The sequence below is a fragment of the Zingiber officinale genome, chromosome 1A, assembly GCF_018446385.1.
Source record: "Zingiber officinale cultivar Zhangliang chromosome 1A, Zo_v1.1, whole genome shotgun sequence".
Lineage (NCBI taxonomy): Eukaryota > Viridiplantae > Streptophyta > Magnoliopsida > Zingiberales > Zingiberaceae > Zingiber > Zingiber officinale.
In genome coordinates, this window is record NC_055987.1 from 58,602,136 (window position 1) to 58,623,090 (window position 20,955).

The window sequence follows — 20,955 nt, forward strand, 5'->3', positions numbered from 1 at the left end:
TAGCTCTCAGCCTAGCACTTCAGCTTCTAGCCTGCTGATCCAGATTGTGATTTAAGTTAAGAGTGGAGAGACTTCGTTCCGAACCTCGACATCTAAGGGTCACACTAGCCCAGACTTCTCGGTCCTAGCTCTCATAGTCCTTGCATTGCTAAAACCTCAATGCTTCTTATCACTGCGCTGTCTAAAGTTCCTACCATCAAAGCGCTTATTAGGGTGGCTACGATGCTTTCAACTTTCTCTGACCACCGAAGATGGAGAGCATTGAGAGTTCCTTTCGTAGATAGTGAATGGAGCCGAAATAGGATCGTTAAAGAGTTTAACAAATTTTTTTCTTCCACTGCACCTGGGAAGTAGCATTTACACCCGGAAGTCTCGAAGGGTTGGAACTGGACCAAGTAGAGTGTAGGACTAGAGAGTGCTACCTATTCCTTTCAAAACTACTCGACGAAAAGGCCCTGCAGCAAGAGGTCTACAATGGCACGCAGCAAGAGGTTGTTATGTTCGAAAAGTAGCTAGAGGGGGGGGGGGTGAATAGCTTCACGTGTGCTCGTCGTGCTTCGTTGCTTGTTTCTTCAAAGTGATGCGCAGCGGAATACAAAGAAACAAACTACAACAATGCTAACAATAGGATTTTACTTGGTATCCACCTCACAAGAGGTGACTAGTCCAAGGATCCACGCACACACACACACCTCCACTAATAAACACTCCTTTTCGGTAACTACCGAAGGCGGAGAAGCCCTACCAGACTCTCAATACAAGTAGAAGAAAGGGTAGTAAAGAATAAGCAAAAGCTTACAAGAGATGCAGTAAAAACCCTAACTTCTTCTTCTTCTCGTTGCAACTCGCCTCTTGACTTGGATGAACCTCCAAGAACCTTCAAGAACTGGCGGTGAGGAGCTTAGAGAGTGCTGGGGAGGAGCTGTGATGAATCTGGAATGAATCGGTGAAGTCTGCAGAAGGAAATGAACGCCTGCGGCTTAAATCGACGCTAACGGTTGAATCCCGATCGATTGGAATGCTCCCAATCGATCGGAGGCTTGGATCGATCCACGGATCGATCCGGCGCTTGCTATAAAAACTTCGGATCGATCCACGGATCGATCCGGCGCTTATCGCTATTAGGCGTCCCAATCGATCCACGATCGATTGGGACCTCTGATCGATCCACCGATCGATCCGGAGGGTTCTGTTCAGGGACTCACCGGATCGATCGGCCGATCGATCCAGATCTTCCGGATCGATCCACCGATCGATCCGGATCTGGATCGATCCACGGATCAATCCAAACTCTGGATCAATTCACGGATCAATCCAAACCTGCTGGATCGATCAATCCAGATCTTGATTTTTGCCCAAAACTAAGCCCAAAGCCCCTTAAACCAACATCTAGTCAACCATGACTTGTTGGTACATAAGACCTAGCATCCGGTCACCCTTGACCAGCTAGGACTCTCTCACCAAGTGTCTGGTCAATTCCTTTGACCCACTTGGACTTTTCTCTTCTTGCCAAGTATCCGGTCACTCCCTAAGACCTACTTGGACTTTTCTTCCTCGTGCCAAGTATCCGGTCAATCCCTTTGACCTACTTGGACTCTCACCAGATGTCTGGTCAACTTTGACCCATCTGGATTTCTCTTGCCTGGCTTCACTCACCAGGACTTTCCCAATTGCCTAGCTTCACTCACTAGGTCTTTCACCTGGCTTCACTCACCAGGATTTTTCTCCTGCCTAGCTTCACTCACTAGGACTTCCCAATTGCCTAGCTTCACTCACTAGGTCTTTCACCTGGCTTCACTCACCATGATTTTCTTCCTACCTAACATCCCAGTTAGGACTTCCTAGTCAAGTATCCGGTCATCCTTGACCTACTTGACTCTTCTTCAATCAACCTTGCATTGTCAAACATCGAAATCCAAACCAAGACTCAAGCTTGGTCAACTAGGTCAACCTTGACCTGAGGAATGTTGCACCAACAATCTCCCCCTTTTTGATGTTTGACAATACCAACACTATCACTTACAATACCACATGTAAGTTAGGCTAATCCCATAGCCTAAACCTTCTTCATGCCACTAGATAATGAATACATAAGTTAAGTCCTTCATTCTCCCCCTAAGAGGGCAAACTCCCTCTAGGTGATAAAAGCCTAACTTACTCCCTTTCATTCTCCCCCTATTGGCACACATCAAACCATGCCCCATTTTTGGGCACACATCAACAGATGCACTTGTTGAAAACTCTCCCCCTGAAGAGTTGCTCATCGTTGTTCACAACTTCACTCGTTGTGATCAGCACGATAATGAAGGTCCCATACCCTTCATTAACCTTAACCCTACATTCTCCCCCAATGTAGGCAAATGCCCATCCTTGAGCATTATCCACTTGAAACCACTTGAACAATGAGGATATCCACTCCCCATTAAAGTTCAAACACTCAACCTTGAGCATGTTCTTAACGGAAGGTTAACCACCTTCCAAGGTTCATGAAAAATAATTTTTATGTCTTTAAAGAGTCCCTCCCCATAAAGACATGGTGGTAACTTCTGTCATTGCACCAACAATGACTTGGAATCCCCAAAACTTTAGGAAACCCAATTTTAGAAGTTTTGAGGTTCAAATATTCAAAATTTGAAACAAACCTCAACCTAAACTTCAACTTAGCCTTCCTTAACCAATCCATCCTTGTTTTCCACACGAAAACACCCTTTTTATGTATACAAATGTATTTTCAGAGGGTTGGAATAGTTACCTAGACTAAAATAGGTTCAAAATGCTGAAAATAAGCTTTCCCAGCCAAAATCAGCATCTTCAATCGATTGGAGTTGGGTTCCAATCGATTGAACCCTGCTGAATCGATCCACTGATCGATTCAATCTTCTTGGATCGATCGGCTGATCGATCCAGCGAGCTTCTGCTCGCGAGAAATGCCTTCTCAATCGATCGGCTGATCGATTGAGGCACTCCAATCGATCCACTGATCGATTGGAGGCCTGAAATTGCTGAAATTCAATTTCAGCCAATTTCAGAAACCCCTAGAAAATTCTACAAAATTTCAAAAATCGTAAAAATTTGTGTAGACATTATTTAGGGTATAATTCATCATGGAAAAATAGTTTTCTATGAAAATACATCATATTTTCAAAGATTGACACAAACTTGAGAACTTGCAAAAATTTTAGTGTTTTCTTCAAGTTTGTGTCTAACTATTCAATGGTGATTACTATCAAAAGATAGCCTTCACCAAGGTTTTCCAAAATTATTTTGAAAACATTTTCAAAACCAATATCCCACCATGTTCCTTGGGCTTAATGCACATAACTTGTACATTAGCTTTCCCAATGATGGGAAAACACATAACTATGTGTTTTGATGAACTTAAAACTCAAGGAAATGCACTAACTCAGCATGTTGAGTTTTGTTCGTCTTCCTAACATCTCACTTGTATCTATTGTGCATAAACACATACAAGTTATCTTATAGGTCTTTGTGAGATGTTAATTTTGGTTTTGCTCTAACCTAGGGTTCATGCATATTTATCTAGTCATCTTGTAGATATTGACCATCCACGTAGGATGTCATTTGGTATGCCACTTGATGATAACTGCCATTTGTCCTTAATTTTAAGGAAATAACATAATGCATGATAATGTTATGGCATACATCAAAAAGAAATAATTTTCAGAAGAAAATTTCTATAACTACATGATGTATGTATGTCATGACATGGTATTTTTGAGTTTTTCATAATAAGTCATGAATGCACAAATAAAACATGATGTCATGGCATATAATGGGCAACCAAACATGGCAAGATTTTGCATAATTAAAATATACCTAGATTATCTATCTAAATATCCTTAACCCTTAGCTAATCCTAAAGCATAAACCCTAGATTGCCCAATTTCCTTAGGAAAATGCCAAAACCCAACTTGACATTTCTTTAATCTCTTGAATTAATTATGCCAATTAAAAATTTAAAACATTCCTCAAATGTTGGCATATTTCATTTTCCCATAAGAGTAATCACTTTAAATTAAGGCTTAGATTTGCCTTAAATTCCTAAGACAATACCAAAGTCCCAATTTGGTATTTCTTAACACTTGATTTCTTGTGTCATTTAAAGTCATCTCAAATTTCTTCCTTTATAGCACATTTTACTCTTTCCAAGAGTAACAATAAATCCATTTCATTTTCAAAGGTTAACAAAAACCTTGAAAATGCTCTTTGAGTGTCAATTTCTTCAAAGTTGGGTTAACTACCCTTCTTCTCAGAGTTGACACTCTCTAACCCATCTATGGGATAGAGAAAATGCTCCTAGGAACCCAAAACCTATTGGTGCTCCTTGGATGCTCTAGGTATTCACTAGGGATAACTTCCCTAGATACCTTCCTAGTGACCTTGTGTGGTTTCTTAGAAGTCTTGGTCACTTTTTCTAAGTCAACTCTAGGGATTGCTTCCCTTGTAACCTTCTTTGTGACTTTCTTAGACTTCTTAGAAGTCTTAATCACATTTGTTGCAAAAATACTCTTAGGGATAACTTCCCTTGTATTTTTGGCTTGACCACTAGACCTAGGGTTGGTTCCATAACTATATGGAACCCTATGGTAAGAGATTACATCCTTCTTAGCCTTTGGTTTGTATCCCAAACCCCTATGGCCATTAGATGACCTTTGTGCTCCTAGACCTAGGCTATGCTCATTTTGCCCTTTTAGGATATTTTCCATCCTTTTTAGGGTCTTTTCCATTTTATCAAGCCTTGACCTCAAGACTTGATTTTCTATCACTAAGTCCTTAGTTTTTGGTTTTCCATTAAATTTATGAGCATTTTTATTTCTAGGCTTGTAGCTAAAGTCCTTAGTATGTTTGCCTAGATTTTTATCTACCTTCCTAATCCTAGGTGTGGTAGTTTTAGCATGGTAAGCTACATTATTTTCCTTAATTTTACCATGCTCTCTATTCTTATGGTAAATAGCATTAAAATGATATAAGTTAGAACTAGCATGCTTTTTACCATAATGTAAAGGGATAGACTCAATAAAAGTTACCTTCCTTTTTACCTTAGAGGCTCCCCCTTGACTTGAGCTTCCTCCTTGAGCCTTAACCATCTTCTTCCCCTTAGGGCATTGACTCCGGTAATGCCCCTTTTGATTGCAAGAGAAACACACAATGTGCTCCTTGCTCTTCTTTGTTCCGGGGATGGTCTCCTTTGGCTTCTCCTTGCCCTTAGGTGCCACTTGGCCCTTCTTCTTGACCAATTTAGGGCACTTGCTTTTGTAGTGCCCATGTTCCCTACATTCAAAACATATAATATGATTCTTATTATTAATTGAACTATTTATACCTTCTTTGTGTAGGGGTGGCACTTGCTCCTCCATTTGATATGAATGTAGAGGCTTCCTCTTGATCCGAAATCGATTTCCCTCCAATTGATTTATCTTGACTTATGGAGGTGGAAGCTTCTTCATCCTCTTCTTCTCTTGATCCGGATGTGGAGGATTCTCCTTCTTCTTGATCCGGTGTCACCAAGAGTTGCTCCCCCTCAATCCTAGAGGTGGAGGGTTCACCTTCTTCTTCATCCTCTTGTACATGAAACAAGGAATATACTCCTTCCTTGCTCTTTTGATTACACTCCCTTGAGAATGAAGCTTCTTGGATTTCCTCTTCTTCGGAAGTTGAGCATCTCTCAACTTCGGAGTCCTCCTCTTGATCTTGCTCCAATGAGTCACCCTCTTTGGATTCTTCTTGGTTAGGTACAGTGGAGGGGATCTCATGAGCCTTTTCCAATTTGCTCCATAGCTCTTTGGCATCTTCAACTTCTCCAATTTCCTCCAAGATGTTGCTCGGCAATATATTGACCAAAAGCTTGGTCACTTTGCCATTGGCCTCACATCTTTGGATTTGTTCTTGGCTCCATTTGCTCCTTTTGAGAACTTTGCCCTTTGAATTCCTTGGAGCCTTAAAACCTTCCATTAGAGCAAACCATTGCTCTATCTCCATCATCAAGAAATTTTCAATTCTTGATCTCCAAGAATCGAAGCTTGTGGATGTGTATGGTGGAGCCACCCTTGTATCAAATCCAAGTCCATCTTGGAATTGCATCTTGAAGTTGAGCTTCTTGAATTCTTTGACTTTGATGAATTTGCTCCAACTTCTTCACCCTCTAGCTTTGCTTGTTATGTTTGCCCCTTCCGGCGGTGATTCCGGTGAAGGGCAACCTTGCTCTGATATCACTTGTTATGTTCGAAAAGTAGCTAGAGGGGGGGGGGGGGGTGAATAGCTTCGCGTGTGCTCGTCGTGCTTCGTTGCTTGTTTCTTCAAAGTGATGCGCAGCGGAATACAAAGAAACAAACTACAACAATGCTAACAATAGGATTTTACTTGGTATCCACCTCACAAGAGGTGACTAGTCCAAGGATCCACGCACACACACACACATCCACTAATAAACACTCCTTTTCGGTAACTACCGAAGGCGGAGAAGCCCTACAAGACTCTCAATACAAGCAGAAGAAAGTGTAGTAAAGAATAAGCAAAAGCTTACAAGAGATGCAGTAAAAACCCTAGCTTCTTCTTCTTCTCGTTGCAACTCACCTCTTGACTTGGATGAACCTCCAAGAACCTTCAAGAACTGGCGGTGAGGAGCTTAGAGAGTGCTGGGGAGGAGCTGTGATGAATCTGGAATGAATCGGTGAAGTCTGCAGAAGGAAATGAACGCCTGCGGCTTAAATCGACGCTAACGGTTGAATCCCGATCGATTGGAATGCTCCCAATCGATCGGGGAGGCTTTGGATCGATCCACGGATCGATCCAGAGCGCCTCTGTGCTCTGGAAAAACTTCTTGATCGATCCACGGATCGATCCAGCGCTTATCGCGCGAAGCAGCAGCGTCCCAATCGATACACTGATCGATTGGGACCTCTGGATCGATCCACCGATCGATCCAGAGGGGTTCTGTTCGCGGGGACTCACCGGATCGATCGGCCGATCGATCCAGATCTTCCGGATCGATCCACTGATCGATCCAGATCTGCTGGATCGATCCACGGATCAATCCAAACCTGCTGGATCAATCCACGGATCAATCCAAACCTGCTGGATCAATCGGTTGATCAATCCAGATCTTGGTTTTTGCCCAAAACCAAGCCCAAAGCCCCTTAAACCAACATCTAGTCAACCATGACTTGTTGGTACATAAGACCTAGCATCCGGTCACCCTTGACTAGCTAGGACTCTCTCACCAAGTGTCTGGTCAATCCCTTTGACCCACTTGGACTTTTCTCTTCTTGCCAAGTATCCGGTCACTCCCTAAGACCTACTTGGACTTTTCTTCCTCGTGCCAAGTATCCGGTCAATCCCTTTGACCTACTTGGACTCTCACCAGATGTCTGGTCAACCTTGACCCATCTGGATTTCTCTTGCCTGACTTCACTCACTAGGATTTTTCTCCTGCCTAGCTTCACTCACTAGGACTTCCCAATTGCCTAGCTTCACTCACTAGGTCTTTCACCTGGCTTCACTCACCAGGATTTTCTTCCTGCCTAACATCCCAGTTAGGACTTCCCAGTCAAGTATCCGGTCATCCTTGACCTACTTGACTCTTCTTCAATCAACCTTGCATTGTCAAACATCGAAATCCAAACCAAGACTCAAGCTTGGTCAACCAGGTCAACCTTGACCTGAGGAATGTTGTACCAACAGAGGTCTCATATCTAAATTCTTGGCAAAAGAGAATAATAGTCGTGATTGGCTATTCAAAACGGAGAAAGACCTTTCATAACTTTCTTTCTCTTGGAATTGACTCTTTCCTTACTTTAAAACGAAATATGCCTATCGGAAATATATATCTCCATCTCCCTAAATGACGGCGATCCCTTCGGCCCTCAAAATGACTTCAATCATCTACTTCTCATCAGAATCTGATTGTATCAACATGACAGTCAGGGCTCGATCGTATGCAATAGAGATGTACTCGACCGGGCTTAGTTTCCGTTGCTGCTCCATTTTTTTGGAATGGTATAAAGAGAGAGCATGTTCAGATGTTAATTGAAAAAACTATCATCTTCTCTTTGGAATGAACTCCTTAACTTGAGAAGACCACGATCTTTAATTCAAGTTGATCGAGACCAAACTGACTATTAAGTATTTGCTTTGCAGTGGACAGCTGTCCTTGCCAATTTCGAATTTCATCCGGCAGCAAAATTCAAGCTCAAAACAACACTCGCATCACGTATATGCTTAAGACATAAATGTCATTTTCTTCAGGGCAGAATGTTTTAAATGTCATTTTCTTAGCATATCTCTTAGCATTGTATCGTGCCTCCAGAGGAAAAGTCATCATCAAATTATAAAATAAGAATTACTTACTTGCTAAAGTTCAAATTCAATTTACCCATCAGTTGAAATTTCTTTAGAAAGTGCAAAAGAGTGTCAAAGTTTACGATTTATTTTCAGTGTCAAAATTTATCATTTTCAATTATGATAAGCAGTTCATTAATTATTTTAACTAACTTACATTTATTTAGCACTTGTCTTTATTAGAAATAAGCAAAATTTTAATATCAATGAATAAATGACTCAATGAATAATTCAAAAAATTTGATTCAATTTATTTTTAATATCAATTATTTTGGTATAAGAAATATCAAGATGATGCATTAGATGTATCATGCCTTATGCTTATCACCATGAACTCTGAGCTTCAGAAGCAACATGAGAATATGGATGCTTATGATATGGTTAAACATCTTAGACAACTATATCATGGACAAGTAAGACATGAGAGATTTGAGATCTCTAAGGCTCTATTTCAATGCAAGATACAAGAAGGAAGTCCCGTAGGACCATATGCGCTCAAAATGATTGGGTATTTAGAAAACCTATAACAATTGAGATTTCCATTGGGCTAAGAATTAGCCACTGACCTTATTCTGCAGTCGTTGCCTAAGAGCTACAATTAATTTTTCATGAACTACAACATGAATGAAATTGACAAACCGTTGCTTGAGATGTTGAGCATGTTGAGAACTGCAAACTCAATCTTAAGAAGGCAAAATCTAGTACCATTTTGATAGTGCAAAAAGACAAAGGTAAATGGAAGTCCAAAGGTAAGGGTAAGTCCCAAGCCAAAGGCAAGGGAAAAATAGATAAGGTTCCCTAATTGACAATCTAGAAAAAGGGTGAAATGAAAGTAAATCAAACTTAAATTAGTTAACTTAAACCTAATCAAACTTAATCTTTAAATAAAAGTAAATCTAATTCAAATTAATCAAACTTAAATATTCAAAAAAACTCAAACTTAAATATTTTTCAAAATTCAAACTTAAATATTCAGAAAATTCAAACTTAAATATTTTTAAAATTTTAAATTTAAATATTTTTTAAAATTCAAACTTAAATATTTTTCAAAATTCAAACTTAAATATTCAAAAAACTTAAACTTAAATATGTTTTAAAATTCAAAATTAAATATTCAGAAAATTCAAACTTAAATATTTTTAAAATTTAAATTTAAATATTTTTTAAAATTCAAGCTTAAATATTTTTCAAAATTTAAACTTAAATTTTTTTCAAAATTTAAACTTAAATATTTTCTAAAATTCAAACTTAAATATCTTAAAACTTAAATATTTTGAAACCAAAACTTAAATATATTTTTTTAATTCAAACTTAAATATTTTTTATTAAAAGTAAAATAATTTTTAAATTCAGAGATAATATTTTCAAACTCAAAATTAACTTTAAAATTAAGATTAACTCTATCTCACACAAACAAATAAGCTTAACATATTTGATAACTTAGAAAAGATGAGATGAAAATTCTAGAAAATCAATAATTACTTTTATATTTTTAAACTTATATTTTTCATTCTTGGACTCTAGGATTATAGTCATTAATCAAGGCTTTAATTAAATCACTTAAGCTCACTATCCCCTAAAATAACTTCAAAATTGTTTAAGGAGAGAAATATTTTTAAAATTAAATATTTTAAAAAATTAAATATTTTTAAAAATTAAATATTTTCAAAAGTTAAGTTTTTCTTTTTAAAAAGAAGGTTTATAAGTTAAGCTTTGTCAAAATCAATTAATTCTTCATAATTTTAAAGAAATCCTTTCTGAAGCTAGGTATTTAGCTAAGTTTTTTTTTTAAAAAAAAATTCTTTTCAAAAGCTATGTATTTAGCTAAGTGTTTTTACAAGAAAATTATTTTTTAAAAGCTAAGTAAGAAATCCTTTCCAAAGCTAAGTAAGTATTTTTCCAAGAAACCTCATTTTAAATCTAAGTATTTAGCAAAATTATTTTTTTAATAAAATTCTTTTTAAGTAATTAGCTAAATGTTTAGTAAAGAATTTTTTTTTAAAACTAAGTATTTTAAAAAGAAAGTGAAAGTGATGATTTCAGGGGAGCTTAAAGTTAAATTTTTGAAAAAAAATTAAAAGTTAGTTTTTTTTTCAAAATTAAGTACTATCTTTACATGTTAACAACTTTTTTTTTACGTAGTATTATTTTTGATATATGTCAAAAGGAGAAAGAAAAGTTAAAAATTAAGTCAAACATAACATAATAAATAAATTTTTTCTGAGTGTTAAATTAAGAGGGAGCATCTTTACTTTGTTATCAAATTATTTTATTTCCTTACTTATGTTACATTAATTGTTGTTATGTTTTACTTAACTTTGAATTATATTGTCATAATTAAAAGGGGGAGATTGTTAGTGCAGGAAGTATCAGATGATCAAACCTAAGTTTTGATTATAGCAAAGAATTCAAAGTTATGATTTCTTGTTATTCTAACAAGTTGAACTAAGTGTGCAAAAAAAGTCCTAATTAAAGCTAGATAGGTAGAAAGTCCTATCTATGATTAGGTAACAAAGTCCTAATCCAGGGGACTGGGCAAAATCTTGGTGGGTCGAGGATGTTGGGTGAAATCTTAAGGCCAAGGATTCTATGTGAAGTCCTGAGAGTCGCAGACACTAGGTAGAAGACTGGATGGGTCAGGGATCGAATATCTAGTAAGAAGTCCTGATGTCTCAGATGTTGAGCAAAAGTCTAGATGGTCTGGAAGATCGGTCTGGAAAAAGATAATCTTTCCTGAGAGGAGTAGGTGAGGAAGCATTCCCCGAAGAGGGAATAGTAGGCATCTGTCTGACCTAGAGTTTTTGTGAAACTGAAAGTCTCTAGACTGTCCAGTCTTGACCAACTATATATTTGTTGGACCAACTATAATAAGTTTTGACCGTCTCTAGACTGTCCAGTCTGAAAGTCAAGACTGGACAGTCTAGAGACTGTCAAAACTTATTATTCTTTATATATTTGTTGCTTGGACCAACTATATTTTGTAGAAAGAAGGATTTGTAAGAAGTTTGTCTGGGCGCCTGAACTCCAAGTGCTTGGACTCTAGGCACCTAGAGTTGCTCCAAGCGCCCCGACAAGCTTCACAAAGGGAGCTCCCGTTCCTGGCTAGGCACTTGGGTGGTCCAAGCACCTGGAGTAGATCCAATGCCTGGATAACTAAAAACTCATCGACATGCTGAGCTGGAGCACGATGACTAGCCGACCCACATCAACAGTCCGGGCATTCAGAGGGGGTTTGGGGTCTTTGACGTGGATAAATTTCGAGGATGAAGTTTTGATGAGAGCTCACCATGTCAGCATAGTCTGGGCACCTGGGATGGTGCTATAAAAGGAGGCTTTGACTAGCAGCTTAAATACATCATTTCAAACATCTTTCGCTCTTGTGAGCTACTTCAAAGAGATCTCTACAATGCCCGAAAGCTACTATGACGATGACTACACTGAAGATCTAGTTCTCCAAGTCATTAGTATTACTTTTATTATTCAAGTTACTTATACTCAAATTATAATCACTCTTGTAATCTTTTGATTCATTAGTGATTGCCCAACGAAAGTACTCTTACATAGCCTTGGAGTAGGAGTCGCTGGAGGCTCCGAACCAAGTAAAACTTGGTTATGTTAACATTGTCTTTTTATCTTTTTCTTTACTCCACTTCACTTACTCTTTATGCGTGTATTTTTTGAAAACGTGAAATCCACGAGTATAATATCTTTTGCAAGTCCATTCAGATATTCGACTGTTGCTATAATAGCTCGACCGATAAGATCAGATCTTTTCTTCGTTTTGAATCAATTTATTCGATTTTCTAAATATCAATTATTCTGATTAAATATTTTGAATTTTAAAAATCACTTAAGCTATTTTTTAGTTAAATAATAAAAATAAAAATATTAAGATTTTTTAATTATTTTATTAAACTGATTAAGTTTTTATTAAAAAATAAAATATTTTTTGTAAAGAAAATCAATTAATTTGATTACCGACCAAATTAATTGATTTGCTTTAATTTGATTTATTTGATTTTAATAATAAAAAATGATTAGTTCAATTGTTTGAATATTTAAATTGGTGTAGATTGCAAACATGTATATACGCAATAACTTATTTCCAAAGATTATACTAAAAAGTGGAATCAAACTTAACTTCTAATAAAGATAAATATAATTGCAATTTATTAATTATCAAGCTTCCTAACTAGATCGGCTACAATTCAAAATCAATAAGCTAAAACCTAACGCATCAATGGCTCATTATATCTTCGCTTTGCACGCCAACCTTAGAGGAACCTGTGGATCCGAGAATTTTCCATCCACAATTTGTTGAAAGATCCATTTGTTGGCGGCGTCAGTGTAGTGAACTCCGTCCCAAATGATTCTCTTCGATGGATTCTGACATGACTTTCCAACCATCACCTCTTTTCCATTTCTTGTCACTGTTGATCCACATCCGATATTTATATTGTAGTTGTACTTTCCTCCATGTCCGCAACACGCTACGAGTGGCAACTCAAATCCTACAAAAATCATATTTATAAGAATTTAAGATTTAAATTTAGGGTTTAAATACAATTCTTACATACCATGCTGGTGCGCATGGCTTAGAAGCTCGCGCTTGATTGAGTAAATATCCACATAAGTGAAGACACCGAGCGGGAGATCCTTCCTCAGTCGACTCAAAGTCTGATTTAGCTTTCGGTTAAAAAGTTGGGCCACTTCGTTGAAGGGAGCCCCACAGCCAAAGTGATCCACCTCTGGCGCTTTAAGGGTGAGCCGGTCCAAAACATAAGGGAGGCAGCCAAAAGGCCCAGTGTTGTGAATCCAAAAGTATCTTCCTCCTTCCCAGTAAATGCTCTATAAACACCCAAAATAAAAAAAAAATACATAAAACAAAATACTCTTCTTAGCATTAGCATTGATATCTTGAAAATGAACAAGCTACAAAATATCAAGATATTAAATCCACCTGAATGGCGAGAACAAACTTGTCTAAGATATCAGGAATAGCCGATTTAACTTCTTTAGTAGTCCAATTTCTGAAGTAACTCTCCGTGAGGTCGTTTTGGCCGATGTCAATCGTATATAGAGCTTGAGAGAAGTATTCTTCCTTTGGCAGTTGATCCTTGAACAATCCTACACACAAAGGGTAATTTAATATCTGTATTATGAATTCATGTATTAGTCAGTTGATTCTAGATCTACAATGCAAGAGAAGTCATCAATTTCATAAAAAAAAAGAAGTTAAGTACAATATATGAATTGTTATGTATTAATTTTAGTATTATTATGTACCTTGCTGGATGAGTGCTTGGGAGTGAGACTTAAATTGGGAGAACTCCCAAGTCTGGACGTCCATGGAGATGGGGCTGAAGCCAGACTGGCTCAATGTGGCGTAAGGCTACCTGATCGTTGACCCGGACGTGGCGAAGTTCGCACCGTGAGAGAAGTTGGTGCCGACAGAGTTGAGGTAGGCGCTGAGGAACGGGAGGCCCAGACTACTCGCTGCAATAATATTATGATTTTGCGAGTGAGATGGTGGAAGACTATCAATTGCCGTAATTGAGATTGAGATAAATGAATAAATGTACCGATGAAATCGATGAGGAGGCGACCATCAGAATACCGACCGACCGGCTCGCCGAAGAAAGACTCGCCATAGGGCGGCGGGGTCGCCCCAAAGGCGGCCGACAACCCGCCAGTGTCAGAGTTAGAGTCGCCAAAGTTGAAGATGGCCGGGAAGTGGCAGGAATCAGAGGAGGCAGCTACGATGAGAAGGGCTTGGGCGAGGAGGAGCCATTGGAGGCAGTAGCTAGAAGCCATGGAGAAGAAGGAGAAGAGAATGAGATAATTGGAATGGAATTGTTGTGGTATAAATAGAGGAAAACATTCAACCTGTATATAGAAAAATGTTGATAAGATTGACTTTTTCATAATTATCTTTGGAATAGTTTGATTATTTTTTCTCTTAATGTTGATAAGATTGACTTTTTCATAATTTATCTTTGGAATAATTTGATTATTGGAGAGCTGATTTTAACTTTTATGTTATGGCCAAAGTGACTCTAAAATAAATTTGTTTGGTTTGTAACCCTTAGAATCGTGCAGGTATCAGTAACGATGAGTTAATTAGATATATATGAAACTAAGAGGTGTTCTTGTGTCGAATTTGATTATGAAGCTAAACATGTTGCCGACATCCTCATAAAATTGTTGACAAATCTATTGTCAATTATTTAATTACTATGATTAAATATCACTGTGCAAGTAATTGTTAGTTATGATTAATTAATATTATTAAATATTTATCGTATTGAAGGCCTCTTTTTGTTGCGACCAAGAAGTTATTTACTTGATTAGGCTCGAGAATGTTTAAGATAGATAGGACATGCACTTTGTTTGAGATCGTAGCAACTTGTTCTTTTGAAATTTAATTGATATAAGTCTTTTATAAAATTCTTAAATCTTTCATAAACATAATGTATTAAGTGTTTTAGAAATTATATACAAATTACGAGTAGATTAGGTGAAGACCGATTTGAGTTCACTACACAAAGCCCCTTGAAGCATTTTAGAAGAGGACTCATGATTTCTCTAATGGAGTTTAATTGGTTTCAAACTTGTCTTTCAATTTTAAATATTATCTAGGAATATCATTTTCTAGAGTATTTAAGATTGTTTAGGGAATATATCTAAGTGGTTGTCAGGACGGATCTGCTTAAGGATTGTCTTGAACTCTAGTAGTCCAGTCCAAAGAAATTTTTTTATTACTTATTATAAAATGATTTTCTCTATTAAATTTAATACATATCGGTTCTTTTATAATTTTTTAATTTTTTATATTTAATTTACTCATTTCACATCTAAAATCCAATCTACGTCATTTTCTGGTCCCTAGTGGTTATGGATTCTTTAACCTTATGTGTTAGTGTCACCTAGTGATTCAAAGTTTCAAAAAAACACATTAACAATGACATTATTTCTCTTGTAATTCTTTGTTTCTTAATATACATAATTGAGTATGCATGTAATACACATGACCATAGAGATAGGGAAGGATTGTTACTTTTTTTTTTTTTAATTCGGACATCTATTTAAATTTGATGAGTTTTTTATTTTGGAGTAAAAAATTATAAAATGATTTGTCAATTATAGTAAAAAGACCATCACCCTATGTTTTTTTTTTTAAAAAAAACATCAATATGGTCTCGAGTCCAATTAATCGTCCATATGATAAATTTAGAAATGCAACGCCCATAATAAATTTAGGAATGCAACGACTCTTGACACGATATCCCAATTATCCCAATAGTTCAAGTACTATCAATGTAAGTTTGTCCGAGAATTGAATTGTGCACGGATAAATTACCATGTCTTTTTCTATTGTATTGTGGCTTTAGAGGATGAGTCATCAAATTATAAATTAAAAAATACCGACTTACTAAAATTCAAATTTGATTTACCATAAACGTTGAAATTTCTTAAATATTAAGTTATTTTTATTTTTTATTAAACCCATTAAATTTTTATTAAAAAACTATAATATTTTTATTTTTTAAAAAATTAGTTAATTTGGTTACCCACTAAATTAATTAATTCTTTATCGATCGTATTTTTAGTTAATTTGATTTTAATAGTAAAAATTGATTAGTTCAATTGGTTGAAATTTCAAATTGGTGCTTAGAGTTCAATTATCAAAGATTTACCATACAAATAATATTTATTGAGATAATTATGATCTGGCGAGATCATGTATACTTTAAACTATCACAATAACAAATATATGTTATAAGGAATCAAACTTCACTTCTAATAAAAATAAATATAATTGGGAATTTATTAATTATCAAGCTTCCTAACAACACGACTAAAATTTAAAATCAATAAGTCAAAACCTAATGCATCACGGTTCATTATGCCTTCGCTTTGCAAGCCAATCGTAGAGGAAGCGGTGGATCTGAGAATTTTCTATCCACAATTTGTTGAATATACATAATAACTTATTTCTGAAAAATGTTTATACTAAAATCTTACCGTAAAAGAAATCAAACTTTACTTCTAATAAAAATAAATATAATTGACAATTTATTAATTATCAAGCTTCCTATGTTAGATGGACTAAAATTTAAAATCAATAAGTTAAATCCTAATGCATCAGCAGTTCATTGTCTTCGGTTTGCAAACCAATCGTAGAGGAATCGGTTAATCCAAGAATTTTTCATCCATAATTTGTTGAATATACGTAATAACTTATTTTTGAAAAATGTTTATATTAAAAAATTACAGTAAAAGAAATCAAACTTCACTTCTAATAAAAATAAATATAATTGACAATTTATTAATTATCAAGCTTCCTAACAAGATGAAATAAAATTTAAAATCAATAAACTAAAACCTAATGCATCAGCGGTTCATTATGTCTTCGCTTTGCAAGCCAACAGTAAAGGAACCGGTGGATCCGAGAATTTTCCATCCACAATTTGTTGAATTTACGCAATAACTTATTTCCAAAAAATGTTTATACTAAATAGTTACAGTAAAAGAAATCAAACTTCAATTCTAATAAAAATAAATATAATTGGCAATTTTTTAATTATTAAGCTTCCTAATAAGATTGACTCAAATTTAAAATCAAAACCTAATGCATCAGCGGTTCATTATGCCTTCGCTTTGCAAGCCAACCGTAAAGGAACTAGTGGATCCGAGAATTTTCCATCCATAATTTGTTGAAAGATCTATTTGTTGGCAGCGCCAGTGTAGTGAACTCCGTCCCAAATGATCCTCTTCGATGGAATCTGACATGCCTTCCCAACCATTATCTCTTTTCCATTTTTTGCTACTGTCGATCCACATCCGATATTTATATTGTAGTTGTACTTTCCACCATGCCCACAACACGCTAAGAGTGACAACTCAAATCCTACAAAAATCGTATTTATAAGAGTTTAAGGTTTAGAATTTTGGATTTAAATGTAATTCTTACATACCATGCTGGTGTGCATGGCTTAGGAGCTCGCGCTTGACCGAGTAAATATTTACATAAGTAAAGATGACGAGCGGAAGATCCTTCCTCAGTCGACTAGAGTCTGATTTAACTTTCGGTTGAAAAACTGGGCCACATTGTCGAAGGGCGGCCCACAACAAAAGCGATCCACCTCCGGCGCTTTAAGTGTGAGCCGGTCCAAAACATAAGGGAGGCAGCCAAAAGCCCCAGTGTTGGGGATCCAAAAGTACCTTCCACCCTCCTAGTAAATGCTCTGCAAACACAATAAAAAATACAGACAAAACAAAATACTCTTTTTAGCATTAGAATTGACATTTTGAAAACAAACTAACTACAAAAGATCAAGAAATTAAATCCACCTGAATGGCAAGAACAAACTTGTCCAAGATATCAGAATGGCTGATTTGACTTCGTTAGTGGTCTAGTTTCTGAACTAACCCTCTGTGAGATCATTTTGGTCGATGTTGATCGTGTATAGGGCTTGAGAGAAGTACTCTTCCTTCGGCAGTTGATCCTTGAATAATCCAACACACAAACGGTAATTTAATTTATGTATTATGAATTCATGTATTAATAGTGTGTTGATTCTAGATCTGCAATGCAAAAGAATGCATCAATTTCATAAAAAAAAAAAGGTTAAATACAATATATGAATTGTATCATGGAGTTAATGAACAAGTGATTAAGTTTTGTATTAACCAATAAATAAAGAATTTTTAGTATTGTTGTGTACCTTTTTGGATAAATGCTTGGGAGCGAGATTTAAACTGGGAGAACTCCTAAGTCTGGACGTCCATGGAGATGGGGCTGAAGCCAGACTGGGTCAGTGTGGCGTAAGGTTGCCTGATCGTCGACCCGGCCGTGGCAAAGTTCGCACCATGAGAGAAGTTGGTGCCGATAGAGTTGAGGTAGGTGCTGAGGAATGGGAGGTCTAGGCTGCTCGCTGCATTAATATTATGGTTTTGCAGGTGAGATGGTGGAAGACTATCAATTGCTATAATTGAGATTGATATAAACAAATGAACGTACCGATGAAATCGACGAGGAGATGGCCGTCGCAGTTCCGACCGACCAGCTTGCCAAAAGAAGGACTCGTCGTAGGATGGCGGGCCGCCCCAAAGGCGGTCGATAACCCACCAGTGTCAGAGTTGGAGTCACCGAAGTTGAAAACGGCTGGGAAGTGACAGGAATCAGAGGAGGCGGCTACGGTAAGAGCAGCTTGGGCGAGTAGGAGCCATTGGAAGCAGCATCTAGAAGCCATGGAGATGTTAAGATAATTGGAATGGAATTGTTGTAGTATAAATAGAGGAAAACTTCTATATTATATAGATAGATGTTGATAAGATTGACTTTTTCATAATTTATCTTTGGAAATAGCTTGATTATTTTTTTCCTCTTAATTTTATCTTATGCACATCATTTATAGCGATCATAAGTTTCTTATATTTAGTTAGTTAATTAAAGATAAAATAGCTCATTTTTATTAGATAATATTATTAATAGATGGGTTCAAGTTTTTAAGGTTTTCTATTTTTATTTTCTTTTTTTAAAAAAATATGACTAAGATGTGTTTGATATGTCCAGTAAGGAGTTAACGCAGCCGACTTATTGGAGAATTGATCTAAACTTTATGTTATGGTCAAAGTGATTCTAAAAGAAACTTGTCTGGTTTACAACCCTTAGAATCATGTAAGTATCAGTAACAATGAGTGAGTTAGATATATATGGAACTAAGAGGTATTCTTGTGTCGAATTTAATTATGAAGCTAATCATGTCACCGACATCCTCATAAAATAGTCACAAATCTATTGTCAATTATTTAATTACTATGATTAAATATTTATCACTATGCAAGTAATTGTTAGTTGTGATTAATTAATATTAGTAAATATTTATTATATCAAAGGCCTTTTTGTCGCGACCGAGAAGCTATTTACTCGGTTAGGCTTAAGAATGTTTAAGATAGATAGGACATTCACTTTGTTTGAGATCCCAACAACTTGTTCGTTTGAGCTTTAATTGATATAAGTCTTTTTATAAAATTCTTAAAATCTTCCATAAACATAATGTATCAAGTATTTTAGAAATTATATACAAATTACGAGTAGATGAGCAAGACATATCATAAATTGTAGTATAGATTAGGTGAAGAACAATTTGAGTTCACTACACAAACCCCACTTGAAGCATTTTAGAAGAAGACATGATTTCTCGAATGGAGTTTAATTATATTAGTTTCAAACTTGTCCTTCAATTTTAAGTATTCCCACTACGAATATCATTTTCTAATGTATTAAAGATTGCTTAGGGAATAGGTTATCAGGATGAATCTGCTTCAAGATTATCTTGAACTCTAGTCCAGTCGGAAGAATTTTTTTTACTTATTATAAAATAGTTTTCTCTATCAAATTTATTGTATATCGGTTCTTTTGTAATTTTTAAAATTTTTATATTCAATTTACTAATTTCACATATAAAACTCAATCTACCTCATTTTATTAGATCGGTCCGGTTGACAGATTCTTTAATTTACTTTGAGTATTCACATCAATTTTTCTATCTAAAATACATAATTTAGTATAACAAATTTATTATATTAAATTTAGATATCTATTTTTTAATATATTATATATCAACTTTTTTATTTTTTCTCTTTTTTTATAATGTTTAAGGAATAAAATTCATTTTCTAAATTTTAAAAAAATAATTTTATAAATATATAATTTAGAAAATAGATAGAATATATGATAAATACAGTTTTAGCTATAATTTTGATAATTTAGAATTCTATTAAAGTGATATTAAAAATTCTTTATTTTGGAGGAAAAAATTAGAAAGTGATTTGTCAATTATAATAAAAAAGCCATCACCTTTGTTTTTTTTTAAAATAAAATCAGATATGGTCTAGGTGAGTAGCCTTTTCCTACTCGTCCATTTGATAAATTCAGAAACACAACAACTCTACATGACATCCCAATAGTTCGAGTGTGTAAGTTTGTCTGAGAATTAATGGATAAATTAGCATATCTCTTAGCATTGTATCGTGCCTCCAGAGGAAAAGTCATCATCAAATTATAAAATAAGAATTACTTACTTGCTAAAGTTCAAATTCAATTTACCCATCAGTTGAAATTTCTTTAGAAAGTGCAAAAGAGTGTCAAAGTTTACGATTTATTTTCGGTGTCAAAATTTATCATTTTCAATTATGATAAGCAGTTCATTAATTATTTTAACTAACTTACATTTATTTAGCACTTGTCTTTATTAGAAATAAACAAAATTTTAATATCAATGAATAAATGACTCAATGAATAATTCAAAAAATTTGATTCAATTTATTTTTAATATCAATTATTTTGATTAAATCTATTCTATGATTTTAAATTTTAAAATCAATTAAACTATTTTTTAATTAAATAATAAAAATAAAAATATTAAGATTTTTTAAATTTTTTATTAAACTGATTAAGTTTTTATTAAAAAACTATAAAATTTTTATTTTTAAAAATCAATTAATTTGATTACCGATTAAATTAATTAATTTTTTATCTATTTTATTTATTTGATTTTAATAGTAAAAATTGATTAGACAATTAAGATT

At 35.2% G+C, this 20,955-nt stretch overlaps 1 pseudogene; it reads right to left on the minus strand.

Annotated features, from left to right (window-relative positions):
* Positions 1-12,567: 12,567 nt before the first annotated feature.
* LOC121998090 lies at positions 12,568-18,614 on the minus strand (annotated as a pseudogene).
* Between the last annotated feature and the right edge of the window lie 2,341 nt (positions 18,615-20,955).